Source organism: Castanea sativa, chromosome 2 (genome assembly GCF_040712315.1).
Source record: "Castanea sativa cultivar Marrone di Chiusa Pesio chromosome 2, ASM4071231v1".
NCBI classification, from domain to species: Eukaryota; Viridiplantae; Streptophyta; class Magnoliopsida; order Fagales; family Fagaceae; genus Castanea; species Castanea sativa.
In genome coordinates this window covers 15,951,060-15,972,226 of record NC_134014.1, presented here as the reverse complement: position 1 = coordinate 15,972,226, position 21,167 = coordinate 15,951,060, and the positions used below count along the sequence as shown (strand labels likewise).

Genomic DNA, 21,167 nt, shown 5'->3' with positions numbered 1-21,167 from the left:
ATACATGAATACATTATGTGGATTTTCTAGGATAGTGTCTATTTGTGATTTGAGTTTATCTTGACACAATAGTTCAACCCCACCAACTTAAAATTCTTGGCTCCGCCACTGACTATTTTATCAATAAGTACGTTTCTGCAACTATTTAAGAAACTAACATCTTGAGTTTTTGAGACTCGAGTTTGGTAATAAACTCGAGCCTTTAGTGTTAGCATGGAACAATTTATCAATGTGGAATTCGAGTTTCTTAGACTCGAATTCTATAGAGAACTAAGACAACATGATGTAGAGAATGTAGATCCGAAGAAGAAGAAGAACAACAGAAACGACACGATCTGGAGAACGTAGATTTAAAGAAGAAGAAGAAGAACAACAACAACAACAACAAAGGAAGAAGAAGAACATGTGCCCGATGGAGAACGTGAATTTTTTTTTCCATTTAACTTTATTATTAAAAGAGTATTGTTATTTGACAAGGTTTGAAAGAAAGTGAAAAACTAGCATCTCGAGTTTTTAAAACTCGAGTTCAATAGCAAATCGAGTTTTCAAAACTCGAGCTCCGGGCTTCTGATTCAGTGATGTGGACAAAAATTCCACGTGGAACTCGAGTCTCTAAGACTCGAGTTCCAGTGGGTACTTACCGCACAAAGAAGAAAAGAAGAAGAAGAAGAAGAAGAGATCCTGAGCGCACCGTAGTCTGCAAATCGTGAACTGCACCCATGGAGATCGTGAACTGCACCATAGATCGACGATTGGGATGTGCTTGATGGAGACTGGGTTTGTGTGTTCCGTGGGTCTTCTTCTTTGCTATGGATCTTCTTCTTCTTTCTTTCTTTCTGCTGGGTTTCCTTCTTTCTTCTTTCTTTCTTCTGGGTTTTCTTCTTTTTCTGGGTTTGTAGTTTGCTGTTGTGTGTATTTTGAAATCAAGTGTAAAAGACTGAGATCTATGTGGCTAAAACATGTCCAAATCAGCAGGTTAGAAGTGAGTTTTTAAAACTCGAATTTTAAATGGAACTCGAGTTTTTAAAACTTGAGATGCTAATTTGCAACTTACTTCCATACCCGTACTAACTTACTATATTTTATCTCTTCACTGTGTTGGCCTGCAAATATCCCCTGGAGAACGTACTTAAGACTTGAGTTTCCCGTGGATTTTTTTCCATATTAAGTTGCCACCACTTGCATCTCTACCTTGTAAACTCGAGTTTTGTCATGGAATTTAAATCTTAAAAAGACTCCAGATGCTATTCCTCCCCCCCCCCCCCCCCAAAAATAGTTTTAGAAAAGTTACGCTAATGAAATTTGTTATAAAATTACTGCTAAATGAAAAAAAAGAAAAAAAGAAAAAAAAAATCAACCCGCCCAAAGCGAACAGTTTGGCAGGTGGCCTTTTCTCCTAGAATAGAATAGAATAAAGATGTCATCATATACGGACCTCCGAATGGGCAGGGTAGTAGTAGACATCACCACCTCCACCTGGAATTGGTGCGCTAAGTACTTTAATTGCCACTTGTTTCGCTCTCGATTCCTACCTTCTACTACTTTATCTCATCGCTCCACCCTCATGACTTTGAGAACCACTTCCATTTCCACTTCCACTTCAACCTCTCTCTCAAGGTTTTCTTCTCTCTTCTCTTCTCCTCTCTTATCTGCATTTGTGTTTTTAACTACGTGCTTTTTGTTGATTATCACTATCTATGAATTCTTTGTTTTGTTTTGGAGGAATCTTGCACTCACATGTTGTGTTGAATGATTGAACTAGTTTGTGAATTGTCTCTTGGATTTTCACTTTTTGGTTGTGGATTAATGGATTGGCTTTAGCATAGCTGGGATTGTTGGGTATTATATTAACAGTTCTAATGTTAAAGCCTGTAAAAGTTTTTTGTTGTTGATGTTGTTGTCATTAAAAAGCTCTAAGAAACCCCACTATTCACGGTCAGTAAAAATAAGGCTAAAATGCAAAATTTACCTTCTAACTTTTACCATAGTTCGTTTCAGTCTCCTAAATTTCAAGTTTATTCAAGGCCTCTTCGTCAATTCTCGTTAATATTTTTATAAAAAAATTTCCGGGAAATATTTTTCAATCATTAATTAGATTTTTTTAAAATTAAAAATTTTGAAGGAAAAAATTAAAAAAATTTGGACAATTAACCGTAATTACAAAAGTTGATAAAGAGACCTTAATTGAATAAATTTGAAACTTATCAAAAAAAAAAAAATTGAAATTTTGAAGGCTGAAATGAATGAAAACAAAGTTAAAGGACTTAAATGAATTTTGGTGAAATATAGAGTTGAAACATAGGGTAGAATCATTGAATCAGTTGGTTCATATGAAGTGTTGAAACGTATGTACACTGCAGCCAGCTGCACAGTACTCATTTGCCAGTGCTGATATAAGTCTGGTTTTGAAATCCAGTGGTGTAAGCCCCTAAAGAATTTGGGGTGACCAAAACAATACTGTATCTTTGCGGCACTACTCCTTGGAACTTGTAGGTTTACAACTTTCTGTTGACTTTAAGAACCTTACCATGTTCTTATAGTTTATCTCACCTTTGTTATTATTTTGTTGCTCTTATCGCATTAATTGATCTTCTTTGCCATTCAATGTTTAGTAAAATATTTTCAGCTTCTTTAGCCATGGGAGATTCTAAAGCTGTCCCAATAAAGGAAATGCCACTGGGATTAGATACAACCACCGAGGAAGAATATGCTTCGCAGTCTAAGTTACTTCAAGAGTTCACTAGTGTTCCCAGCATTGACAAGGCTTGGACTTTTAAGTCTGACAATGGTATGACTGCTCATGCTTATAGTTTTATTTCCCCTTCTTTAATGTCTGCTCCTTTTTGCAAAACAGGCAGCAAGAGTTTCTGACAATAATCTCTTTGCGTAAAACTTTTGCTGCAGGTATCGGTTCTCAAGCAATGTTTTCAATTAGCCAACCAAATCTTTTGGTGACAAGAGGAGGAAGTCTATTCTATCTGCTCATATATTCAAGGACAATAACAGTTCTGTAAACTTTCGTTGGTCCCCATTTCCTGTTGAGATGACGGGAGTGGCTACAATTATTCCATCACCATCAGGTTCAAAGCTATTTGTTGTTCGAAATCCAGAAATCGAGTCTCCATCTCAGTTGGAAAAGGAGTTCCACATTCCCCAATCTGTTCATGGCTCAGTATATACTGATGGATGGTAACTAATAGTATGAAACTATGAATCTAGTTTTTTGGGGATGACTTTATTTAGCATTTGATGTTAACCTGGTTTATAATTGACTTGTTTGTGTATAACCTTAACAGTAAAAGTTGTTTAATTGTAAGTATTAAGATTGCTCGTAGATGTACTCGTAGCAGCTGCAGTTGTATTGGTAGTGATGGTTGTAATTGTTGTAGTTCCTATGTAGTTATAGCTATTCTATATCATCCTCGTGGTCATAGGCTCTTAATGGTATAAGTTTGAGGGAATTTCCTGGAATTCTGATGAAACTCTCATTGCTTATGTTGCTGAGGAACCATCTCCCTCCAAGCCCACATTTAATGATCTTGGCTACAAGAAAGGTGGTTCCACCGATAAGGACTGCAGTAGCTGGAAAGGACAAGGGGATTGGGAGGAGGACTGGGGTGAAACCTATGCAGGAAAAAGGCAGCCTGCACTTTTTGTCATCAATATCAACAGGTTGATACCATTTCTCAAAAAATTTAATCAATGCTGTGGTAAGTTTATTGACACTTTTCTATAGATAGAAGAACCTTAATTTGAACTTACCTGTGTTGTACAGTGGAGAGGTACAGGCTGTAAAAGGAATTAAGAAGTCTTTGAGTGTTGGCCAAGTTGTGTGGGCTCCGTCAACTAAAGACGTGCATCAATATTTGGTTTTTGTTGGGTGGTCATCAGATACGAGAAAGCTTGGTATAAAATACTGCTATAACAGGCCTTGTGCGTTATACGCAGTTAGAGCACCACTTTATAAGTCAGAAGCCAATGAACTTGAACTCAAGTGGGTTACTTTCTTTTGTAAAATGATCTTTTTTATAACTTTAAAAAAAAAAAAAAAAAATGTGAATTGTTACATGCTTGAGGTCTATTATCTAAAAGTACATGCATAAAAATACTTACGAATTTCTTGTACTGTCCCAGAGATAGCTCAACTGAAGATGTGCCCGTGTTTAATCTTACTCAACAAATAAGCAGTGCCTTCTTTCCAACATTCAGGTATGCTACTAACATCGCATACTTGGTTTTATCACTGGGGGTGTATTAATTTTTTTTTCTTTATCCAATCTAGTTTTTAATAACTCATGTGGAGTGCTTTTCTGAGTTTGGAGAAACTGTTAAACATACCTATTGGGTCTCCAAGATTTTTTTTGGGCAAGATGAGTTCCTCCTGAAGTGCTGGCCTACAATCAGACCTGAATTGGTTTGCCTTATATACTTTTAAACCATTTGTGCCTCTAACTGGAAAAGCATGCCTTGTTGGTCGCTTAATGATCAATGTTTTCCCAATAGCCTTTATAATAACCATGTTTCTACTAAACATGCTATGACAAAAAGCTTCAGAGCCTGATGATTGTATGTGAATCATCTTTCTTTCTCCAGCCCAGATGGAAAGTACCTTCTGTTTTTAAGTGCAAGAAGCTCTGTGGATTCTGGAGCCCATTCTGCAACAGATTCACTTCACAGAATTGATTGGTCAACTGATGCGACGTTGTGGCCTTCTGTCAAAATTGTTGATGTAGTGAGTGCTTACATTCCTTGTTAAGGAACTTGCATCTCAAGGTTGCAAACTTCTGTATTCTCAAGCTCTGGAACTAAATAACTCAAATCATGATTTTTCTTTGAGCTCTGCTGCTTTTTGACTGGACAAGATTTTGGTCTATAGCTGCCTTGTTATATATATACTAGAAACATTCTATTCTATATGACACCTTGACATTTTACGTTGCCATCAAGCACTTCGAGTGCTAAAATTTAGGGAAACTGAGGTAAATTATATGATCATTCCAAATTAGCTGAATTATATGGTAGATTCAGCTAAGAGCCTAGGACTGAGGTGATATTTGAAAACTTTACTGGATTGGTTTTGAAAGTCCCCAATTTGGAATTTGCCTGCAACTTTTCTGGCCCATATTATTTAGAATAAAATTATAGAATTAGGACTGTATGAGTTCCTTTTCCCATAATTTTCATGTAGCTGAACTAAAACTATTTCATAAATATAATCTTTGAAGATCCCTGTTGTGATGAGTGCTGAGGATGGTTGCTTCCCGGGGCTTTACTGTTCAAGTTTCCTTGGCAATCCTTGGCTTTCTGATGGATGCACTATGATCATATCTTCTTTCTGGAGAAGCAGTCAAGTAATACTTTCTGTGAATGTGTTGAGGTAAACGTAATTGCTGGCAGCTGGCTACATATTTCTTTTTTACTTCTTTTTCCTTCTCATGTAGGCAGACCTTTACAATGTCATATGTAAAATTAACTCATGATGTCATCTGTCAAATTACAGTGGGGAAGTATTACGTATCAGCCCTGCTGACTCAAATTTTTCATGGAATGTCCTCACATTGGATGGGGATAATATTGTTGCCGGTAACATCTAATCTAATGCTGATCTTGACCTACATCCTGGCCTGTAATTGTTTAGAAAATTGGATTAAAATTTTAATGTTTTGTTTTACTGTTTGAAGTGTCTAGCAGTCCAGTTAATGTTCCTCAAATCAAGTATGGTTGTATTGTTGAGAAAACAATTAAAGCTGCTGCTTGGAGTTGGTTAGATGTATCAAGCTCCATATTCAAATGCTCTGAGAAGGTGTAATTAATTTTATTTTTTTAGTATTAGATGAACCATTTTTGCATATAGAGATTGTCTTGATTCTCTTATTGCTTCAGGTTAGATCTTTGCTCTCATCTCTTCAGTTCAGTATAATGAAGATACCAGTCAAGAATGATTCTGATAGCTTGACAAAAGGTATGAAAAACCAATTTGATTTCTTTCTCAAACTTGGTAATCCACATTGAATATGGATGTTTCCAATATCAGTCAAACTCATCTCTTCAGCTTAATTGCTATTATTGGGCAATGTTATGGTGGTCTAATGCTTGCAATTTAAATGAGGTTAATATATAATATTTCTTGTTTTTGTTAGAGTTTACATGCTTTGGGTGACAAGAAAGATAGCCACAAAATAAGTTCATGAGTTTTGAAACAGACCTCTTTCAAACCCCACTCCCATAACATCTTAGGTTAGTCCATATTTAGATTTTCATTGGTTTTTTATTGACGTAAGTGGAAATTTTTTGTAATAAAGGCTAGGATGGAGTTAATTTCTCCATTAGTTGCTCCTTGAAGGTAAGTTAGCTATTGCAAGCTATTTTAGTAATTAATGGAACTGTTAAAAGTATCAATTTGTTGTTGATTACATATTTGTGATTTCATTTTAGATAAAAATCTTGGTCATTTCACAAGACTTACGTTTTTGTGGATTCAAGGGAAGGTTTAGTTCTAAAAAAGTGAAAAAATAAAGGGCTAGCTTCTTTTAAGCCAACTTTTTGGCAAGTATATATCCAAATGAATATGATTAAGAAGTAATTTTAGCTGATGCAACGTGCATCTATGCATGGGATTATCATTAGAATATATTAAATAGGAGGAGCCAATGAGCTCTAGCTCAAATGGGCTTCGTCCTTCCACAATAATGGGATGAAGGGTGAGGTTGTAGGTTTGAGACCCAATAGTTGCATAACTTACAACTCAAAAAATTATATTTAATAAAAGGAATATGATAATGTAGTAACTCTAGTTGATGTAACTTGCATATAAACTAAAGATTATTACCTCATGGCATTTTCCAGAAGAAGTGAATGATAAACTTTGCAACATTCATGGACCATATTTAAGGAAACAGTACTTGTTGATGGAAACAATTTGAGATTGCATTGATCTTTGTAAGCAAGGCTGGATTCTTTTCTTTCTAAATAGAATTGATAATGTATATTAGAAGGTCTGGTTTTTTTTTTGATAAGTAAAGAAAATTTTATTCAGAGACATAAGAGTAAGTCACCCAAGTATACAGGTTGTATACAGCAAGGGACCAAAACAATCAAATACATAACTTACAAGCATCCATCAAATCATAGACCAAAAAAATAGAATGACTTCCTATGATAGACATCCAATCCGATAAAGTTTTAAAGAATAAAAGTTTTGAATCGGCTATAGTCCTTTCAGAATCTTCAAAATACTGGTTGTTTCTCTCCCGCCAAATGCACCACATCAATGAGGGACAACCATCCAAATAACACCATTGGAGATGTACTAAAGGGACAAGATTCAAGAACCCAGATTACAAAAATCAATTAAACAGGAAAGGAAAAACATGAATATGTTGGCAAAACTAAACTCCATTCAAGGAGGGTAAAAAAGAAAGCAGACTTAAAATGAAGAATAGACTGTTTACAAACTTCAAAAAATCTAGCATTTCGTTTCCTCCAAATACAACACATCAAACAGTGTGGCATTGCCCAATGAATGCCAAATAAGAAAAAGACCATAGTCCACAACTCACAAGCTATAGGGTAATGAAGAAGAAGATGGTCAACTGATTCCCCACACCTCTTACACATATAGCACCAATCAAGAACTACAATATGCTGCTTTCAAAGATTATTTGTAGTAAGAATCTTACCTAAGGAGGACCAAGAAAAGAAAGCTACTCTAAAAGGAACTTTGGATTGCCATACCATTTTCCAAGGAAAAGATATGACTGTGGTAGGGAAAAAAGAAAGATAACAACCTTGCACCTCAAAGCCTCTCCTCATAGCCGGCTTCTAGCAAACTTTGTCAGATCCAATACCCCGCACCTTCATGGAATAGACCAAGTCACAGAGTCAAGGGTTCTAATTCCCAATTGTGCATTGGACAACAAAACTGTATATCCCAATATAGCCTCCTCGTAGAGAAGTACATGGCCTTTGAAATGGAAGACTCCCGAGCTTGACTAATGGGATATAATTCTAGAAAGGCCTCCTTAAGAGAACAATCCTAACACCTCACATCCTCCCAAAACTTCACTATAGTACTATCACCCACATCATACCAAAGGGATTTAGAAAAATTCAACCAATCACTTCAAATGAATTTTCACAAACTAACACCACACACCCATCACAAATTTCATGCACCAACCACCCCATTCATTCCCATATTTTGCCTCTATAACCCTCCTCCAAAGGGCATCTATCTCTGTTCCATATCTCCACAACCATTTGCCTAACAAAGTAGAATTAAACCTCCTCAAACACAGGATAGCTAACTAGGCATGCTGCACCGGCTTACAAAGCTTAGACCATTTCACTAGAGGTCTTTTTAAGTCGTCTCCAATACCACTTCAAAGGAAATCTCTCTGTAACTTCTCCATACGTTTAGCCACCTTCACTGGAATTGGTAGAAGAGAAAGAGAAAATAAGTAGGCAAATTGGAGAGTACTTTTAATAAGAGTTAGCTTACCCTCCCCCCAGATAAATACAACCTCTTCCATCTGGCTAATTTCCTCTCCATCTTCTCCAAAAAAGATTCTAAATCATGTTCTTTTTAAAAGTTGCACCCAACGGAAGACCCAAATATTCCAGAGGAAGCGAAGATTGCCTACAGCCCAACATTTCCTCTAATTCCTGCATATTATGCACCCCAATTGGAACCAATTTCGACTTCCCCAAATTAATTTTTAAACCTGACACCTCTTCAAATTTGGAGAGTATCCCATGCAATACTGCAATTTGACCGGTACCCGTATCACAAAAAATAAGAGTGTCATCCTTAAACAAGAGATGAGACACAATTATCAAAGAACTAGCTGAATCACCAATTGAGATACCCGAGAACTGTCCGGTTGCAGCAGCCACATCCAACATATGACTCAAAGCCTCCATGACAATATAAAAAAGAAACGGGGATAAAGGATCCCCTTGAAGAACTCTCCTAGAGCTATATAGTATTTCACAGTTAAGACTCAAAACATAATGATATGCTTAACCGAGACAACTGTTTGATTTAGCTGGCTATTGTACCAAAACCTTTGATGGGGTTTTTTACTTTAATAAATAAACAAAATTTTTAAAGGGAAATATATTTTGTAGTTCTCCTGCCCTTTACTAGGAATTGTGTGATATTGTATTCATAATATTCTTGTGTTAAAGAGCATTGATTTTGATAGCCTCTGCGATTTTAATTCATTTCAGGAGCTAGCAAACCTTTTGAAGCTTTATTTGTATCTTCAAACTCTAAGAAAAGTGACACTTGTGATCCTTTAATCATATTCCTTCATGGAGGCCCGCATACTGTCTCGTTGTCAAGCTTTTCAAAGTCCTTGGCATTTCTCTCTTCAATTGGATTCAATTTATTGATTGTCAACTATAGGTACACTATTATTATGAGTATCATGAGAGGTTTTTATTTTTTATTTTTTTTATATAAATATTTAAAATCAGCATCAGATATTATATGCTCAAATCATCAATATATGTTGTGTTCAACCATCATATTCCATGATAATCGACCAGAATCTGGTTGATTATGGGGGCTCTTTTCCTCTCTCATCATTCCTCCCCCCTTCCCCCCCCCAAAAAAAAAAAAAAAACTCACTGAAGACAAAGCCTTTTCTTTTCCAAGATGAAGGTCTCTCACTGTTGAGGTGCTGCTGCTTGATAAGATAATAGTGGAACCGATTTTGATACCTTAGTTTAGGGAAGGAACTCTCACAATTTAAGAATTTGGAGCAAAATGGAATACAAAAATGATTATTTTAATCTTAATGGGGACCATCATTTTGACGCTCAGTAAAAAATTGGTTAAATTCCTGAGTTGGTCCTTCAACTATTAGGTAAAATTCAATTTGGTTTCTCAACTACAAATTGTGTCATTTCAGTCCCTCAACTGTTAATTGTGTCAATTTAGTTTTTGACTTTCAAAATCACATCATCTTCATCCTTGGATCTCCTCTGTGTTTTATATTTTAACAGAATTAATTGTTGTAGAAAATAAAATATACATTAAAAGATTATTATAGAAAGTTAAAAATTTGAAATCAAGTCAATTTTAATTATTAAATATGGTAAAATTTAAATGGTGAGAAGATACATGGATGAAATTGACTTGATTTTGAAATTTTAGTGACTAAATTGACACAATTAGTAGTTGAGGGATTAAATTGAACTTCACTTAATAGTTGGAGGACCAAAATAGTAATTTTACCTAAAACATTTCAATACCTTTCAAGCTGATATGGATCTTTTAGCTGCAGAGGATTAAAGTCTTAAACTATGATTTTATTGGAGTCATAAATAAGAAATTTTTTTTTTGAGAAACAGAATAAAAATGATATAAAAGCAATGATTTTTGCACTTGAGTTAACCTTGTCAACAAGATTCCTCTAATTGATCACTGTGTATTTCATTCACCTTTTGTCTCTGATATTTCATGAAAAATGAATTTAACCCTTTCTTGGAGACCTCTCATTGATTTTTCCTTTAGGTGTAAACCTAAATTGCTTTTGGATTCCAATTATTTGGCTATCAAGGAAAGAGAGGTTTAGGTTGATTCACTGTGCATCAAAAGGTTCAGCTGATTTGACTGTAAAACAATATTCTAAAGAAATTTGGAGTGATTTCTATAGCGTTTGCAAGCAACATTTGAAAAAAGGTCTTTGTTTGTAAAAGTTGAGATTAAGAAATATAGTTTCTTTGTTCTCCTTAGGATTCTGTCTTATTTATAAAAGTTGAGATTAAAAACTATAGTTTCTTTGGCCTGCTTAGAATTCTATCGCATGTCCAAGATATTGATTTAAGACGCCTTTTTGTTATATTGATTAAAGTTTTTTTTCCTCCTATTGAGAAATAAAAAATGTGTGTTCAGTGTTATTTGCTTTCCATTATTCGTGGTTTAAGACTTAAAATGGAAGTGGTATGCTGATAGCTTTTTGCATGCTACTTGATATTAAGGAATCTTTAATATTTATTTGGGGCCTTTAGGATTTTAAGGATCTCACGCTTGAAAAGCCTCTTTTGAATACCAATATTACATCAACAAATGGCTGATTATTTTTTTTAGCTTCTTCTAACATGGTAACTTAGCTCAGAGGTTCACTAGGTTTTGGTGAAGAAGCATTACAATCTCTTCCAGGGAAAGTTGGGGAACAGGTGCTTATTATCTATCTAGTTTGGTTACAAATGCTATGGTAGTTTTTTTTTCTTAATTTTTAAAAATAGTTGCTGAATTCTTGCTTTGCGAGACTAGTTGGACATCTCATATAAACCCTATTTTTAAATCTATATTATGCACAGGACGTAAATGATGTACTCACAGCTATAGACCATGTCATTGAAAAGGGACTAGCCAGTCCATCAAAAATTACAGTGCTTGGTGGTTCCCATGGTGGCTTTCTGACAACCCACTTGATTGGCCAGGTGCTTTAATTATGAAATTTGTATATTTTTATTGTCAGCCCCGGTTTATCTTTTGGTAATTTAGTTTATCTCTTGATCTTTCCTCCTGCATCCCTTGTGCCTTCCAATTTTTATTTGATTTGAGTCTAGCATTTGATTGTTAAGATATCTACTACCAGCTAGTGGTTTTCCATAAAGAGATCTCTTCCATTACGGATTAAATAGCTGAGAGATTAATGCAAGTTAAACTTAACAAGTGGGCTGCTTGTCATACATGGACTGGTGGTCTTGTGCTTCCCGTTTTTATCATTTTTCTTTCTGTTTAACTTATGGTTCATGGCTGCATGAAAATACGTGGTAAACTAGATTTTATGATCAAGGATACACATTCATATTTGAATTCTCAAGTGAAAAGGGGCTCACTTAAAAATTGGATCATATTTGTTTTCTAATGCTGCAGACACCGGATAGGTTTGTTGCTGCTGCTGTGAGGAATCCTGCTTGTAACCTTGCATTGATGGTTGGTACAACAGATATCCCTGATTGGTGCTATGTGGAGGCCTGTGGAAGCAAGGGGAAAGATATCTTTTCGGAAGCACCTTCAGCTGATTACCTAACTCTCTTTCACAGCAAGTCTCCTATTTCACACCTCTCAAAGGTATGCTTAAAGGAGGCTTGATTTTTAATAAATATATTCTGAAGTTTATTTACTGCTTTTTAAAAAGCACATCAGAATGTAAAGCAATTCTACCTAATGATTAATGAATAATCAATGCAACAAAGCCTTGTCCAACCACAATATCAGCTCTGCTAGGTGCAGAAATAAATCCTGCAAGCTGTGCTTTTGTTGTTGTTGTTTAAGGTGAAGGTGTTTAGGGTTTGATAAGTCAACCTTAACACATAAAATATTATTTATATATAAAGTACATGATATTACTGTTTTGCCCCTATTACTCACAACACTCCCCCTCAAGCTGAAGAGTATGTATCATACAATCCTAGCTTGTTACATAATAAACCCAAACGAGTCTTACATAAAGCTTTGGTAAACATATCAGCAATTTGGACTCTTGTAGAAACATATGGAGTAGCAATTATACCATTTTCTACTTTCTCCCAAGAAATTTGACAATCTACTTCAATATGCTTGGTTCGCTCATGGACCACAAGATTGGAGGCAATGTAAATTGTTGCTTGATTATCACAATGTATAGTCATAGGCAGCTTCACAACAAATCTTAATTCCTCAAGTAAATGCTTAATCCACATAAGCTCACATGATGTGTGTGCCATGGCTCTATACTCGGCCTCTGCACTAGAACTGGCAACAACAATTTGTTTCTTACTTCTCCAAGTAATCAAATTTTCTCCCAGAAAAGTGCAATACCCAGTAGTAGATTTTCTATCCGACGGTGATCCAGCCCAATCAGCATCAGTGTAGGCTTCTACTCGTAGGTGACCATTAGCTTTATACAAAAGACCACAGCTTGGATATGTTTTAAGATACCTCACAATCCAAATAACTGCCTCCCAATGTGGAAGGCGAGGATCTTTCATATACTAGCTCAAAATACTAACTGCAAATGATATATCTGGGCGAGTAATTGTGAGATAATTCAGTTTACTAACCAAGCGACAATATCTCTCAGGATTAGATAACAGCTCCCCTTGATCTTTATACAATTTGACATTAGGATCCATAGGGGTCTTCACTGGTTTAGATCCTAACAAGCTAGTTTCTTCCAAAATATCCAACACATACTTCCTTTGTGATAAACTGATGCCTTCTTTAGATCGTGCTACCTCAATACCCAAGAAATAATGAAGTTTACCTAGATCCTTAGTTCGAAAGGAGTTTTGAAGGTATCTTTTCAAATCATCAATACTCTGCTTGTCATCACCAGTGATTTCATCAACATATACTATCAACAAAATCTTTCCTCTATCAGAGGTATGAGAAAACACAGAGTGATTAGGATGGCAACGTCGCAATCCAAACTTTAACACTACTTCACTGAATTTACCAAATCAAGCTTTGTGAGATTGTTTAAGACTATAAAAGGCCTTATGCAACCTACACACTTTTCCAGACTCCCCCCTTGAGCAACAAACCCAGGTGGTTGCTCCATATACACTTCTTTCTTCAAATTGCCATTCAAGAAGGCATTTTTAACATCTAATTGAAATAATGGTCAGCCCAAATTAGCAGCCAAGGAGATCAAAATCCGGACAGAAGAAATTTTTGCAACAGGTGAGAATGTCTCAGCATAGTCAACACCGTATGTTTGGGTATACCATTTGGCAACCAAGCAAGCCTTCAAATGCTTAATAGAACCATTAGGCAAATACTTCACAATATACACCCAACAACAACCAACAGTAGTTTTCCCTAGAGGACGAGTAACTAAAGACCAAGTAGCATTTTTAGACAGGGCGAACATTTTTGCCTCCATAGTAAACTTCCAACCAAACATAGCCTCTTGAAAAGACTTAGGAACAACGGTAGAATTCAAGGATGTGGTAAGGCATGAAGAGATGAAGACAAGTGACCATAAGAGACAAACTGAGAGATAGGGTGAGAGGTACAAGAACGCTTACCTTCGCGCAAAGCAATTGGAAGAGAAGCAGGATTAGGAGGCGGATCACTAGGCGGGGAAGAAGTCTCTGTTGGAGGTTTCTGCCGACTACAATATACCTAGAGTGGTTTCTGAGGAGATTCAATAGGAGACACAGGTGGTAGGAGAGGAAGACAAGGAGGAGAACTATCACTAGCAGCCGAAGGAGAGAAATATGATTGAGATTCATCAGATGTGACATCAGCACTAATGAAATGACGACGAAGAGTAGGTGAGTAACATCGGTATTCCTTTTGAGTACAAGAATACCTAAGAAAAACACATTTAATGGATTTAGGGTCAAGTTTGTCACTCCCTGGACCTAAGATATGAACATAGCACACACAACCAATGATCTTAAGAGGTAGATAAAACAAAGGTGCATCAGGAGATAGCGCAGTATAAGGGATCTGACCATCTAGAACAGTGGAAGGTATACGATTAATTAGGTGACAGGCAGTGAGAATAGCATCACTCCAATATGATTTGGGAACACGCATATGAAATTTTAAGGCACGAGTTACCTCTAACAAATGACGCATTTTGCGTCCAACAACACCATTTTGTTGTGGAGTATGGGGACATGAAGATTGGTGAATTATACCATGATCATCAAAAAATTGAGAGAAAGATGTATGACAATATTCATAAGCATTATCAGACCGAAAAATAAGAAGTGAAGCATTAAGCTGAGTCTCTATTTCCATATAAAATGATTTGAAAATTGAGTACAATTCAGACCGTTCTTTTATTAGATAAAGATAGGTGACTCTAGAATAATCATCAACAAAAAGTGAAGCATTAAGGACTACTAACGCGACTCTTATGCCTAGAGGCAAAAGGCACCCGATGGTGTTTACCCAATTGACATGCTTCACATTGTAAAGACTCAATTTGACGACACGACAAAACTGATGACTTCAAATTCTGGGGAGATGGATGAACAAGGCGACAATGATGCTAAAGAGGTGAGATAGAAAAATGAGAAGCCACTAAATGGGAAGAACCACATCGATCCAGGTAATAAAGTCCACCAGCTTCATGCCCTCCACCAATAATCTTCTTCGTCTTGAGATCTTGAAAGATACAATGAGTGGATAAAAAAATGGTAGCACAATTCAAAATTTTAGTAAGCTTACTTATTGACAAAAGATTAAAAGGAAAATCAGGAATTTATAAGACAAAAGAGAGAGAAAGATTAGGACTAAGATTGGTAGTGCCTAAACCAGAAACTGTAGTGGCTGAGCCATCTGCCAATGTAACATTGGGAAGACTACTAGATTGCTCAAGGTCAGAGAGTAAACCTGAGGTACCTGTCATATGATCAGTAGCACCTGAGTCAATGACCTAAGGGTCCTGAGTGGCAAGACAAGCAGCGGAAGTACCTTGTTGAGCCAAAGTAGCAGTAGAATGAAACCCAATAGAGTTGGAATGCAAAGACAAGGCGATTGTACTCTTCCTCAGGAATAGAGACTACTCTGGATGTTGGTGGAAGTGACTATGTAGGCGGTTCTTTAACTTGAGAACTAGCTTGGTGAACCAAGGGTTTACCATACAACTCCCAACAAAAGTCTACTATATGATTTTCACCATGACAATAAGTGCACTTACAAAGACCACGTTCTCTACCAAGACCCCCTTGTTCACTACTACAACCCCCCTTGGTCACGACCTCCATGGCCTCGGCCCCCATGACCTCGACCTCCACAATCACCTCTATTACTCTCCATATAAGTGGTAAAGGCAGATTTATCACCAAAAGGTAATGCATTAGTACTGGAGGAAGGGAAAGGGGTAGTACTCGAGTCAGATAATGTGGCATGTCAAAGTTTACCAAAAACTTCACTCAATGAAGGGAGGTTTGGACTAGCTAATATTTGAGATTATACTGGTTTCAAACTTTTAGGCAATCCAGAGAGGAAGCGAGCAACATGCATAGAATCTCATTGTTTCTTCATAGTTTTAACATAAGAGGAAATGGATTGATAAATATTGAGTTCTTCACATACACCCTTAAACTTGTTATAATAGTCCTCCAAAGACAAATCACTCAAACTCAAGGAGAAATAATTATGATGAAGATCGTAATTCCACTTCAAATTGTTTACACCAGAGTAAAGTTCCTTGGCTTTTTCCCAAACAAGTTTACCTGTTGGTAAGAAAACCAAACTACAACTGATCTTAGACTCCTTGTTATTCCACAAACAACTCCTAATTTGTGCATCTTCGGCTCTCCAATCAGCAAATTTAGGGTCTGTAGGTATAGGGGGTTCACTAATAACATAATCAAACTTCTTTCTACCAAGAAGAAAAACTTCAACTGCTAGTGCCCACTGAGCATAATTACTTCCATAAGACGAATGGAAGTAATTGATAACATATCAGGAGATAAGAAATAACTAGGGGGTTGAACATTGTCTGTGGACTCCATAATAGCAATCTGAAGAACAAACTAAGACTAAATAAATATGCTGGACTGAAGTAAAACAAACTCCAACCAGCAACCAATGTACTTCAACCAATTAGCAGCTCCACTAGCAACTAATCTATCAAAGAATCAACACCAAACTATTCCAAAAACAAGGCAACAACAAATCCATACCAACAAAAAAAAAAAAAAGCCCAATCCACCACTAAACATCAATCAAGAAAGTCTAGTCCAACAAATCAACCCAAGGCTGCCTGAATAAATAATCAGAGAATGTATTGAAGAAAATCAGACCATGGTTGAAATCCTCAATTGAAAAACTCCGGCAGTGGCACAAGGGTGTAGGAGCGGAGGCGCAAGGACTGGCGAGTGGGCTAGGATGGGTCGCTAGAAGAGGGTGAGTAAAACCTTGCCTCTCTCGCGGTCAGGCAACGTCGATCTGGTGTCGCAAGACCCGAGAGAGGGTCACTGGCGGTGGAAAACTCCTTCAGCCACTAAATCGAGATCGTTAGAGGTCTCTGTTAGGGTTGTCAGAGCTAGCAAGGTGTTGTTATGGTTGCCGGTAGCAACAATATCGGTAGGTGGTGGTCGGAGGATTAACGGCAATGGTGGGTTGGTGGCTCTGATACTGTGTTGTTTAAGGTGAAGGTGTTTAGGGTTTGATTAGTCAACCCTAACACATAAAATATTAATTATATATAAAGTACATGATATTATTGCTTTGCCCCTATTACTCATAACAATTTTCATCATTGGAAGCTGAATGTTAATTAAATATAACTTTAAACAAATAAAGTGAGAGATCTAAAGCTTTTCGATATCACTAGTTTTGTTGCATGTGCAAGGCACATGGAAAACACTTTTTAACTACAAATAAATATTTTATGATAGGATTAGAACAGTTAAAACTAAGCCATTATTGGAATAGCAATTAAGGTTTTTTTTTTTAAAGTTACACGTGCCCTTTCTTAAAGGGAGAAGTAGCCCTTGAGCTATAGTTGATTGGCTTAAACTATTTTATTTTAAAAGGATAAATGGTGCCCACAAAAAAAAAAAAAAAAAAAAAAGAAAACCTAGTTAGAAATCATATCAAGTCTGCACAAACAACTCTATCTCATTTGCTAATAGAGAATGCAAGATAGCATTCAAGGAGAACAAAAGCTTCAGTGGGAGTAATATTTTGATCTATCAAAGTAATTTTTTAGGTGAACAATATCCTTAATTCATAAGGTAGAAGTAATAATCACGACAAAACAACTTCACAATAGTGTTGAATACAAATTAATTTGAATTCAAATTAATTTTCACCAAGTAATTCATAACCTGCTAGATCTTGTATACACGGTTCATATTGATGAATATATAATTCATATTAGAAGTTCATATTGATGTATATATAGTAGCCTATAGAAATCATGTATCTTTGTCAGCTCAAAATAATTAGACAAACCATTGTACTCTAGCTTCCAAACTTTCCCTAATGCTTCTTTCATACTATGTTGTCAAAGATCACATGCATGAAAACCTGCATGTGACAAAAATGTCCACTAAGCAGCCATATAAACCAATTGAAGGGAAAACAAGCCATTCATGTCATGCATATTTTGTGAGAATGTAAGGGTTCTGCCAATTGATGAGGAAAATAGCGTAATTAAGGAATGTTAAACTGATATTCAGTGGTTGAAACTAATCTCGCTTCCACAAAAATTGAAAATTCAACCAAAATACCTGATAAAAAGTAGAGGAAACAAATACAAACTTAAACCTAGGCACTTATGAATCAATCTACAAAATCAAAGCCCTAAAATTGCACTTTTACTCAAAATAATACATAAATGATTTAAAAAAATATGTATATCAAATTCATTAAGAAAAATCGGTTTGAAAGACTAAGAGCATCCACATCAGTGGATGCAAAGTTTTGTATAATAGAAAAAGACACAAATTTTACACATTTTGCCTCAAAAATGCTCTACAGCAGTGCTTCTAAAAGTGTGCATATTTGCACATTACTATAGTAAACGTGCATATATGCATGGTTACTGTAGCTCTTCCATTTATTATTTTAGTATTTTTTTCTCTCCTCTCTGTTTCTCTCTCAGATCAACTCTCTTTTTCTCTCTCCTCTTTGTACCTGACTCTCACCTCACTCTCTTTCTCGCATTCCATAAATCGTTGGGTTTCTTCCTCTCTCTCTTCCTCTAGCTTGCATCCGGGTTGAATGGGGTTGATCAGTGCTCAGTGCTCAGGCCAGAGGCGTCAATCTTGTTGTTCAGGGCGTCGATCTCGTTGTTTGATCAGTGGGTTCGATCTCTAACTCAAGCTTCACCATCAGCTTTGCCGCTAGCTTTGCTGTTCGCTCTAATCTGCATGTTGGGTCATCGCCGTCACTCGCTGCATGTTGGGTTATTGCCGTCCCTCACTCTCTCTGACCTTTACTGCCGTCCCTCACTCTTTCTGATAAATGGGTTTTTGGATCTTTGGATTTGGGTAGGTTGATGATGATGGCTTGATGATGGTGATTGGATCTTTGGATTTTTGTTGTGTGGCTTGATGATGTGATTGGATAGGTTGATGATGGATCTTTGGATTTGGGTTTTTGGAGGCTGGTTGATGGTGGCTCGGTTGAATGGGTATGTGAATTTCATTGATTGTAGCTTGGTTGAATGGGATGGTGGCTAGGTTGTTGTGTGGCTTGATGATGGTGGTTGGGTGGTTGGATGATGGTGGCTGTGTGGGTTGTGTTGGGTCTGTGAGAGAGATGACAGTGGGAAAAAATGAATATTTTATTGAAAAATGTGTATAATAGAGGAATTGATGTGGGAGTTTTGTAAGAATAGGCGTGCAAAATAGAAAAAGCGGGTTTTTTTTTTTTTGTGCAAAATGGACAGATTTTTTGCATCAACTGATGTTGATGCTCTAACATGTACATGATGCTGCTTGAATAGCTGAAAAAAATCTTTCTCCTTTCCTTCACTCTTTTTCCTCTCTTTCCTAAGTTTTCACATAGAAAATCCATACATAAGTGGGAGCAGTTGGGATGAGAAGGTCTTCCCATTCTTTAATTCTAGTTCTACTCGTGAGAAAAGTCCGGATTTTCTGCTCTTCTCTACCTCTCCCCGATATTTCGCTCTCTTGCCTTTTCTTTTTCGTATGTGTATCTCCATTCCTGATTGGGACTTGGAAGACACATCAGTACTTAGAAGTCAGAACTGAAGCAGCTGGAGATAAGTATAAAAATTAAAAAGACAAAGAGGCCGTTCAGCACTTTACATATAGTTTTTCCTTTAATATCCTTAAGGGTAAGAATGTAGTTACAATTCCATTAGTAATATATAAAAACAAAGAATTAAAATGAACAAAGATAAGATAGAGCCAAAAATTCAAACAAGGGATAAGATAGAGCCAAAAATTCAAACAAGGGATAAGATAGAGCCAAGATCCAAAAGACCAAACGGCCCATGCTCTTTAACCCTTCAAATTTATAGCTTTTGCACTTTAGCCTCTTCCGTTTTAAGCTTTCTATTGTTGTTTTGCCAAACACAAGTAATTCAACTGTCCTTTTTTATATAGAGTATAGAAAGCAGGAGCCTTGTGCGTTTGGTACGAATCTTTTCTTTTCAATGTGAAAAGCTTCTAGTAAATTATTTGCATATTGTATGGGGTCAAACTTTTTGTGATATTAAGTCTTCAATCAGGAATTGTAAAACTTGCATCTAGTTTCCTTCTAGAGTGTATCTTCAAATAATTTTAGTAGGTTGCTATGGAAATGAATGTGGTACTATTGTACTAATTACTTTGATGATATCTGCAGGTCAAAACACCAATCCTTTTTCTTTTAGGTGCTCAGGATCTCCGTGTTCCAGTTTCTAATGGATTGCAAGTAAGAGGTTCTTTTACTCTTTTAAATGATGAAGTACACTTGACATTTTTCATTTCAGTTTCGCGGTTTTCTAACTACTACTAGTGCTCAAGTAATCACTGTCTTGGGATGCAATGAAAACAAAAACAGACACAAAAAGTGGGGTTTTTATAAAGTCTGTTTCTCTTGCTACCATATTTAAATGATGTTGAGATTTGAAACATGCAGTATGCACGGACACTGAGAAAGAATGGTGGTGAGGTTAAAGTTATCATGTTTCCCAATGATGTACATGGAAATGAAATGTAATCATCAGTCCTACATGCACTCCTAGTCTCCTACATCCTAGTCAACACAGCCAATCTCAAAGTTGATGTTGCACAATGTATTGTTGTCTGATATATCCTCCCTTTTTCTTTTTTCCTCCCCCCCCCCCCTCTGGTAATTGCAGGCCACAATCTGACTTCGAAAGCTTTCTTAATATTGGGGTTTGGTTCAGGAAGTACTGTAAATGAGCAAGCATTGCCACCCTATGTCATGCCTAAGGTTTTAATGTTCAAATGGGAAGTATTGAATGTGGTAGTGACATAAAAGGGCATCTAATCCACTTATAATCAAATTCTTCATTGGTCATTATCTATGCCCTAGACCCTAGTCCTTGATGTAAAAACATTCATTTTAAATAAGAAGTTCATGTTTGCCAACGATAACTCATTTTGCATCTCCTTCTATCCCCGTTATAAGTCCTAGGTGGTTGCCCGGGCTTTGGGGGGGGGGGGGGGGGTGAGATATTCAGTAAATGACCCAACAGATACGTGTAAATCACAAA

The 21,167-nt window shown here is 36.5% G+C and overlaps 1 pseudogene; it reads left to right on the top strand.

Moving 5' to 3' along the window:
• Positions 1-1,402: 1,402 nt before the first annotated feature.
• Positions 1,403-21,045, top strand: LOC142623326 (acylamino-acid-releasing enzyme-like; annotated as a pseudogene).
• Positions 21,046-21,167: the final 122 nt, after the last annotated feature.